Source organism: Pipistrellus hanaki (assembly GCF_964339955.1).
Source record: "Pipistrellus hanaki genome assembly, chromosome: 17".
NCBI classification, from domain to species: Eukaryota; Metazoa; Chordata; class Mammalia; order Chiroptera; family Vespertilionidae; genus Pipistrellus; species Pipistrellus hanaki.
In genome coordinates, this window is record NC_140519.1 from 30002506 (window position 1) to 30012026 (window position 9521).

Below are 9521 nucleotides of genomic sequence, written 5' to 3' on the forward strand. Positions count from 1 at the left end.
GTTTGGTTCGATTCCCAGTCAGGACACATGCCAGGGTTGTAAGCTGGATCTCCAGTAGGAGGCATGCAGGAGGTAGCCCATCAAAGATTCTTTCTCATGATTGATCTATCTCTCCCTCTCCCTTCTCTCTGAAACCAATAAAAATATATTTTTTTAGAAAAATTAATTCTATGGTCTTTTCATAGGACCCATTGCCAAAAAGATAATTAACTTTGCTCTGACACATGGATATGAGAGAAATGGCTCTGAGAGGACAATTTTCCTTGCCGGACAAGTTCTGAGTCTTGTGTTTGCAGAATAAAAAAACGAACTAATTCCTTCTCAAGTACTTTGCAAAATAATACTTTATTCTGGAAAGGCAAAAGTAAGAAACCAGAAAAGAATTATGCATCCATTGCCACATGTTACAGCGTGAATCATTTGTGAGTAGTTTCTAGCACATGTGAGAGAAATGGAATTCAGGTGAATGAATGTCAAAAATGGAGAAAACTGCTTAAAATTTGGTTGAAATCCATTAAGGATAAGTGCACAGAAATATTTACATCTGTGTGTGATTCTGCAAGGATGGAGATACATACTATGTTGTTAAAATGAGTTGTTTATTGAGGCAAGGATAGAGGGAGGATTGATGAGAAGGGTCAGGTAAGACTGACAGGGTAAGGTGGAGAGGGGGAAAAAAGGGCATGGGGACTCAAGTAAAAAGACAAGAATATAAAATATTGTGCCCCAAAATCTATCATCTCTCCTATTTATGTGTAAGTTGAACTTTATACATTGCAATTTTTAGTACCAGTATGACCTACAATAAGCAATTTCATGTCATTGAACTTAAATATATATTTACACATGTCTACACACATATAAATGTATACGTGTACATGTATGATACAGTTAAAAGAAAAAATAAATGTGCATATTTTCAAGTATTGGGAAACTAAGTACTATTTTCAGCTAAGGTTTGTGAATTTCCAAAGTGCTTCCCTTGAAGATAACTACTTTATTATAAATCAAAGCTTCCAATGTAAGTAGCATAAAAGTTAGGGAATAAGGGATGATGGCAAATAAACTTTATGGTTAAAAAAATGCAAGTTTTGCTGCTGCAGTAAATTTAAATGTAGATCAGTTTTGATTGAGGATTGCCTGCATGCTACATTATGTAAAATATTCATCTGTTGATCACCTTATCCTCTCACAAGCTCATTTTAATGACACCATTATCCACCTCTCCCCCGTGTATTGTCAGCACAATGTTTATGAAAACTACCCCATCCTTCCTGACTCACCTCTGGCCCACTTTGGCATGCACCGCCAACCAAGGGCTAATGGCCCTAATCAGACTCCACAAGAGTCAACAAAATTTGTATTTGGAAAGCAACACAGATCATAAAAGCACATCCCCTCTCTTGTTCACAGTCAGTTTGGGTTGGCATTGTGCTGCTCATCTCAGTTTCCTAGGCAACCAGCTTCCAACCCATCCTGAATTACAGGTTGTCCTTTCCGCCCACTCTCCATCACAAGCTTGTAGCAACTGAAGGGGCAAAATGCAATTTATAGCCTTTCCCTCTGGGAATAAATATTCTGTCAGCCACAAGAACATCGCATCCCTGGCACACCCAGAGCTAGTTGTGCTCTCCAGTGCTAGCTACTGTCAGCAACAGTTTCTTAATAGGACTTTAGGAACAGTAACCCCAGACAGAAATAAGTTACACGAGTGTCTTAGCTTGTTTGACAGTTCACTTGCAAAAAGGATGTGTGTATTTGTACAAAGTCACTGATCATCCCTAGTCATTAAAGTACCAAGCTTTTATGATTTGCATTCACAAAACTTAAACTCATATTTCAGAAATAAGAATTATGTGCTTGCATGTAACTCTCCTTTAAGAGGAGACATGAAAATGTGCTTGTTTCTAAATAATGTGGATTTTTCATCCTCTTTGTCTCTTTCTTATTTGTGGGGAGCGGTAGGTAGTACAGTGAGGTGGCTTAATGCCAGCACATGGGCTTTCAAATTAGACTTAGTTTTAGTCTCTGGTTTGACCACTGCCTTACACGTGTGACCTTGAACAGGTTACCTGACCTCAGTGGTCTTCAGTTTCTCATCTGTAAAATGCGTGCATTAGTGGAATCCATCTTAGAGAGTTCTTGTCAAAAATGGAGGTGATGCACATAAAAGTGCTTAGCAGAGTTATCTGGCATATACCCCATTTTATATACAAGTGAGTTGCTACAGACTTAGTCCTATCTAAGTAAAATGGCTTGGCTGTCCCGGAGAAATTAATCCCAGTCTTAGCAGAAGACTAAGAATTATCCAAGGCTAGAAGGATCCAACAAGGAAGTAGAGTTATTGAAGAAGGCCTGCGGATTTTAACCTGCCATCAGCCATATGAAGTGGGTAGGTACCTCACTTTGGGATCAACTTTCTAAAATAGTAGATTTGTTCCTGCTTCATCCCATCCGCTTAGCAGTAGAGTGCTATTCAACATGTGTCCGCATTAACTGGCACAACAGGAGAGGAAATGCAAACTCAGTGTAGTTGCCTGCTAAAGATTCTGTATGCATGCACTCCCACACAGACTATAAAGATCCCCTTTCTAAGTTAGGTAGCATTTCCTTATGAAGGTGGTTTTATGGTTATTATTACTGTGTGAGGTTTTTCAAAAGCTCCATTCAGGAGCTTGAAAACAAAGACATTGGAAATTTAATTGGATTGTATTTTAAAGAACACTATGAAAATTTCATTTTAATCTAAAGTCAACATGTATAAAACATAAAGCATTCCCTGATATTTCATACTCTACTTGAAAATGAAATGAAAGTCATCTGAATTTTATTTTCTTTTTGATAAATTGGCAATATATAACTCTCTTTTTTTGCCACTTTGATTTTTAAAGAGATTAAGCTGTAGAAATGTTCCAGTGCAAATATAATTTGTATTTGTTGAAAAAAAGAAATACTTGATAAAATATTGATACTAAAACAATAAAAGAAAGATTTTATTAAGCCTGATAGATGCAAATAAATAATAAGAAAATAAACTCACAGGTTGTTTTTTTTTGTTTTTTTTTTTTGGTGAGGGAAAAATATTAGGGCTGGGTACTTAAAATGTTTATGAAGTATATATTTGATTGATTAGCATCCATGTGCTGAACTTCCTTTGCCAAGAACTCTGCAAACTTGAACTAACTAAACTTTAAATGCACCCTCTGAGCTAGATATGCTTGCCTGTGTCTTGCAAACTCCAAAGCAGTATTCTACTGTGCATGTCCCTGTTTTATTTACATTGCCAAGCTAAAGAGAGTTCCAAGATCCTAAGCCATGATTTTCAGGCATTGGAATAAGAAACAGAAACAAAAACCTACTTTCAAATAGTCCATCACCTTGATCTGCAAATGCACAGAGCATCACCCAAAACGAAAGCACTGGATTCCCGAATTTAAAAAAGAGAGTCCTTTTGTCGTTATCTGCAATGACACCATTTAATTTCCATTGGTACAGTTTATTTCCTTTAGTGCATGGCCTTGAGGGGCCCATAATTCCTCTTAGGAGAAGGATTTTCACAGCAAGTCGCTTCTCTGAATCTTGAAGCCTGGATTTGTTTGATTCCAGCCTGACAAGACTGCCTCTCAGGAGAGATAGTCCAGGAGACAAGACAAAAGCCGCCCGGAAGCTTTCCCCTGAAAGATTCAGCTATTGCTTTTCATGTCAAACCCAAGATGCATCAAAGCAGCTGGGTTCTCTGCTTGGAAGCACAACCACAAGGCATTGCAACCAATTCATCTCCTCTTTTGGTATTAGTGAATTTGCTTCCAGGGAGTCCCTCGGTTTACATGCTGCTAATCCAATTGTGGGAAATCTCACCCCCACCAACAAAGGATGAGTTCTTTGAATTTGTATCCAATGCAAACATGTGAGGTATTATCGTACTTTTTATATCCTTAATCTCTCCACTCTACCACCCAGATATTGGTTAGTGAGATGGTGGGAGCTTCCGTTTTCTTCCCAGTCAGCTAACTCCAGAAGAGAAGAGAATTGTTATTTAATGATTGAAGCAAATACATGAAAGTATGTTTGCAACAGATTTTTTTAAAGCATATGTGCCTAGGATAATATTCTCCTTGACCCTTGGTAATCTCAGGATTTTTCTCTGAGTCTTCACGAGAATTGTGATATTTCATTATTCAAGAATAAAAATTGTATTTTAAACATGATAAACATTCAGATTAAATTGCTAACAAAAGTAATATCTAAGACACAGACAATAACAATGTCCTCCTATTTTAAGTACTGTATATGCAACAAAAATCTATAGGACAAATGACAGTTTGAATAGTTTTTGATAGAAGTTGGTAAGAATAGGATTTTGGCATAGCCCGTACTTCCTAGTCACAAGTTAGTTTCGAAGAAAGCTGTTAAATTATAAACTCAAGTGCCCCTTCACCATTTTCTATTGAACGAAACACAAATAGAACTTGAATCTATGATTATTATAATGTCCCAATAAATACTAAGTTGCCATCATTTCTTAAGATCATCATTATTATGGAGTTACTGTCAGTAACTAAGGAATAGTTCTTCATAATCTGCTTTAAGCTTCATAGCCATTTCTTCTTAACTTTTTAATAAAGATGGGGCCCCAGCTAAAGTGAGGTTTACTGATTAGTCCTAAAACTTCAATACATTGGATTCATTGTCTGCTCAAATACATGCTTTCCGCTGTTGACTGGACAGATTAGAGGCCTTTGAGATTTCATTCTAATCTACCTGGTCATTTACCACTAATTCTAACTCTTTACCAGGTAGATATGATTATTTAATTTCTACCCAGTGGTTCAGACAATATTTTATTTTTCTGTTTCAAACTATCTTGGAGGTCATTTCATCTAAGACTCGCTTATTTGAGTCTCGTTGGTATGGCTCAGTGGTTGACCATCCATTTAGGAACCAGGAGGTCATGGTTCAGTTCAAGGCACACATGCAGGTTGTGGGCTCTATCCCCAATGGGAGGCATATAGGAGGCAGCCAATCAATGATTCTCTCTCATCATTGATGTTTCTCACTCTTTCTTCCTCTCTGGGAGCAATAAAATATATATATTTAAAGACGAGCTTATTTGATACCTGAATCTAGCCCAACCATTTTAACTGATATGACTGCTCAATTGACCATACTGTGTCATGCTAAATGCAGCCAATTAGTAAAATTGGGGTCTGCAAGTTCTGATCCATCATTTTTTTCTGATTTCCAATGTGTCAATGAATAAGTTTACTTCTTTCTGCCCCCATTTCCTAACCAGAAAATTTTGAATGACAGTATTCAGCCACTTCACAAGACTCTCATGAGTAAAATAATCCCCCCTCATCCTTCTTCAGAGGTAGCAAAACACTTCCCAAGATTTAATATGGTTAAATACATTAAATACTGAGAAGTCATTTGTGGATAAAATAAATAAAATAAACACCACCTAAATAAACATTTTAACGTGTTTTTAATTTAAAAAGTAATATATATGCACAGCAGAATATCTCTAAAATTGAAGGAAGTATATAATAAGTCCTCCTACCTAGGTTAACACCCAGGGAATGAATCAATTTCAAGACTATCGTGAATACCTTCATGGAATTCTTTGTACACACACACACACACACACACACACACACACACACACGCATGCACACACGCATACTTTTTTTTAACAGTCCAATTTAATATGTAGTTTAGGAATGACTTATAAGCCTGCCAACAGTTAATTACTTACTCATCATTTCTCAATTATTAATAGACTTTATTTTCTACAATAGTTTTAGGTTCATAAAAAATTGAGTGGGTACAGAGATTTCTGATAACACCCCAGCCCCCCACTCAGGCATAGCCTCCCCCATTATAAACATCCCCACCAGAGTGATAGATTTGTTTTAATTGGTGAACTTACATTGATAAATCATCACACTCAATATCCTTCCATTTGGGCTTATTCTTGGTGTTTGGACAAATGTATAATGACATGTATTCACCCTTATAGTATCATACAGAGTATTTATGCTAACTAGAAATTCTATCACACCCACTGTTTTAAACCAGGTTTTTTCCTAGTTTTTATATGGCTGCTGTCTGTCGCATCCTAAAATATCTTCCATAATGAGATATTTTCTTTCCTTGTGTTCTTGCTGGGAGACTCCTACTACTCTACTCACTGAAACAAGATGTGATGGCTGTGACAACCTTTCTATAATTCCTCCATGAATCAGCACATGCTATTCCATCCTTCACCTCATGTCTTGTTTACCAGCAATTGATTAGGCTGAAGTCCACAGAAGTTGCCTTACTTTGGGATAAATGGGAAAGTAGAAAGCAAGATGCCCTCTGAGACATTGCTCAACCCAACAATTGGGCACATCAACCCATCCTCCTCTTCCTCCCAAGCCTTGATGAAATTCCTAGTGCTAGTGACTAAGCTCAAAGCTCTTGCTAAGTCAGCTCTAGTGATTTAGAAAGACACAATTCCTACTCCCTGAGAATTTATCGTGTAAATTGGTACCGGGTGACATACATAGTAATTACAAACTAGCGAATACATCATAGTACTGCCAACATATTTATTCTGGAAGTATAGAGCATTCATTCACTAAGTGAAAATCATCAGCCCTTCATCTTCAATGTCAACACTAGAAACTCTTACCCCAGCCCCTTGGATTATTAAATCTGACTCCATCCATAAAAAACAATATCACATAACACACATTATCTTATTCTTTATTATGACTTTAAACTGAAAATCTTACTCTTTAGAGCCTTAAATTACAGATACCGGAGCTTATAACACTGTTCTGAGAAGCTAGGCAACTTAAAATTCATATGCTTTGTCATATGAATGTACATATTTTCCTATCTTTCAGATAAATGCCACAAGAAGATCCATCTTTTCTGGCTTAGTCTAATAATTGAAGCGATGACAGTGTATAAGAAATAATATCTCTCCCAACACCTAAGGACAAAATCATCCTTGTCACTCTACACTGAAGAGCTCTTTCACCGAGAGTTTCAGTTATGACTCTTGAGCATAGTGTTTAGACACATTCAACATATTATTCAGTAGATGAGAGGAAATGGGAAGGCTATCAAAAAAAAAGTAACTTAGCTTAGACACTAAGTAATGTGAGCAAACTAATTAGAAGTGTGACTTTCCAATAATTTTCCCCTGAGAACTTCTACCTGAGACTTCTTTGTCCTAGGTTTCATATCTTAAATAGACTTCAGAGGTGTGTTTTGTAATCTAAAATGAACACCTGAGAATGTGACAGTGGCCTTAATGTAATCAGCAAAAACCAGAGGACATGTCCGGTGTCCTCTTTTTTAGAGAAAAGCATGATGTGTAATTGGTTGTAGATAGTTTCCATTAAACTGGTTTCCTGGTTTTTTAAATTGGCACTAAAAAAATGTAAATGTCCATCACCTGCAAAGGGCCCGCTCCAATGCCTTGCCTATAAAATTGTAAGCTCTTGGTGGGCAAGGGCATTACTATTTCATGCTGTTGTATCCCCACTTCTTAGTATAGAGTATGTGGTATATTATAGGTGAATAAATAATTTTTAGAAATCAGTGAATGAAAGAATGAATGATTAGATAGATGATGAATGGATGGATGGATGGATGGATGGAGCACACTGGTGAGAACTATTATACAGTGATTCAGAGGAAACCTTTTGAATTAATGAAGATTTGGTTATTACTCTAATCATTAGCTGGGTTATCATAACCTTTCTGAACCTGTTTTCTTATCTGTAAAATAGAATAATTAGGTTTTTCTCATAGATTGCTATAAAGTTGAAATGTAGTAATTTATATAAAATTGATTTCACATGTAAAGATAATAAGTTACTTAATAAATAAAGGATATGTATAGTAATACTTCATCTATAAAACCAGCCTATAATACTTCATCTATAAAACCAGTCTATAATCTATAAAACCATGCCTGATTAAATATGGAAAAAAATCACAAAGGACTTTAAAATCTAGTTTTCAAGTCAACTAAGATGGAGAAAAAGTTAGTATAAAAGGTGGACTTTTCTGCCTTAAAAATTTTAACAAAAACATTTGGAGCTGGCAAGCATATTAAGCTTAAAATGACACTGCTAAAAGACATGTCTTGGCTATATCTGGGCTTCCTTGAATGGGGGAAAAGACAGCAAGAGAAAGGAGGAGATCATGCAAGCTGTTGTATTGTGGAAGCAGAAAAGACTATTAGACCAAGCCAGAAAAGATTCGCCTTCTTGTGACATTTCTCTGAGCGACAGGAAAATAATTTAGATTCATATGACAAAGTAAAGGTTTCATTTTAAGTTGCCTAGCTGTTCAGAAAAATGTTATATGCTCTCATATCTATAATTTCAGGCTCTGGAGAGAAATATTTTCTTCTTAAAGCCATGATAAAGTATAAGGTAATATGTGATATATGATATGTGATATTGTTTTTATTGACAGAGTCAGATTTAATAATTCAAGGGACTGTGGTTGGAGTTTCTGATTTCTAGTGTTGGCACTAAAAATAACCAGGGCTATTCTCTTAGTGAATTAATGTTGTATACTTCCAGTATAAATACTTTGGCAGTACTGTGATATGTTTGCTAGTTTGTGATTATTATGGTATGTCAACCAGTATCAAATGAATTGCTTTTCAAAGCAATTCTCTCTTAGATTATAAATTCTTAGAAAGTAAGAATTGTGTCCGTCTAAATCACTAGAGCTGACTTAGCAAGAGCTTTGAGCTTAGCCACTAGGACTAGGAATTTCATCAAGGCTTGGGAGGAAGAGGAGGATGGGTTGATGTGCCCAATTGTTGGGTTGAGCAATGTCTCAGAGGGCATCTTGCTTTCTACGTTCTTTTATCCCAAAGTAAAGCAACTTCAGTGGACTTTAGCCTGGGCGGTTGCTGGTAAACAAGACATGAGGAATAGTATGTGCTGATTCATGTAGGAATTATAAAAAGATGGCCACAGCTATCAAATCTTCTTGTTCCAGTAGGTAGAGGAGTAGGAGTCTCCCAGCCAGAGCACAAGGAAAGAAAATAGCTTCATTATCAATGCTTCATTAACTCTGACATTTATTAGTTAAATTATTATGCATCTAGATTCTATTTTATTTTTCCTTCTCAAAATACAGAAATATATTGCTTATTTCTTTCACTAAAACTTGCAGAATATGCTTTATTCTACTGTCATTTAAATTTGTAAGTACATTTTGGACAGTATATATGCGAATTTTAAAATATATGTGGAGAGAGCCAATTTATTATAAGATATGCAGAGTTCTGCATTATTTCTCATTGGTGCAAAACTAATTGGCTTTTCCCAGTCATTGCACAAATATTTATTTTTCCATTTTATCATCCTTATAATACAGCTGAAATTAGAAGAGAGCACAACCATCTGGTAAACCTGGAGCAGAAGCCTTGCATTTCCCAGCATCCTATCCTCATTGATTTTCTAAGCCTTAGCATTATTGCTGATAATTCTTTCCACAAT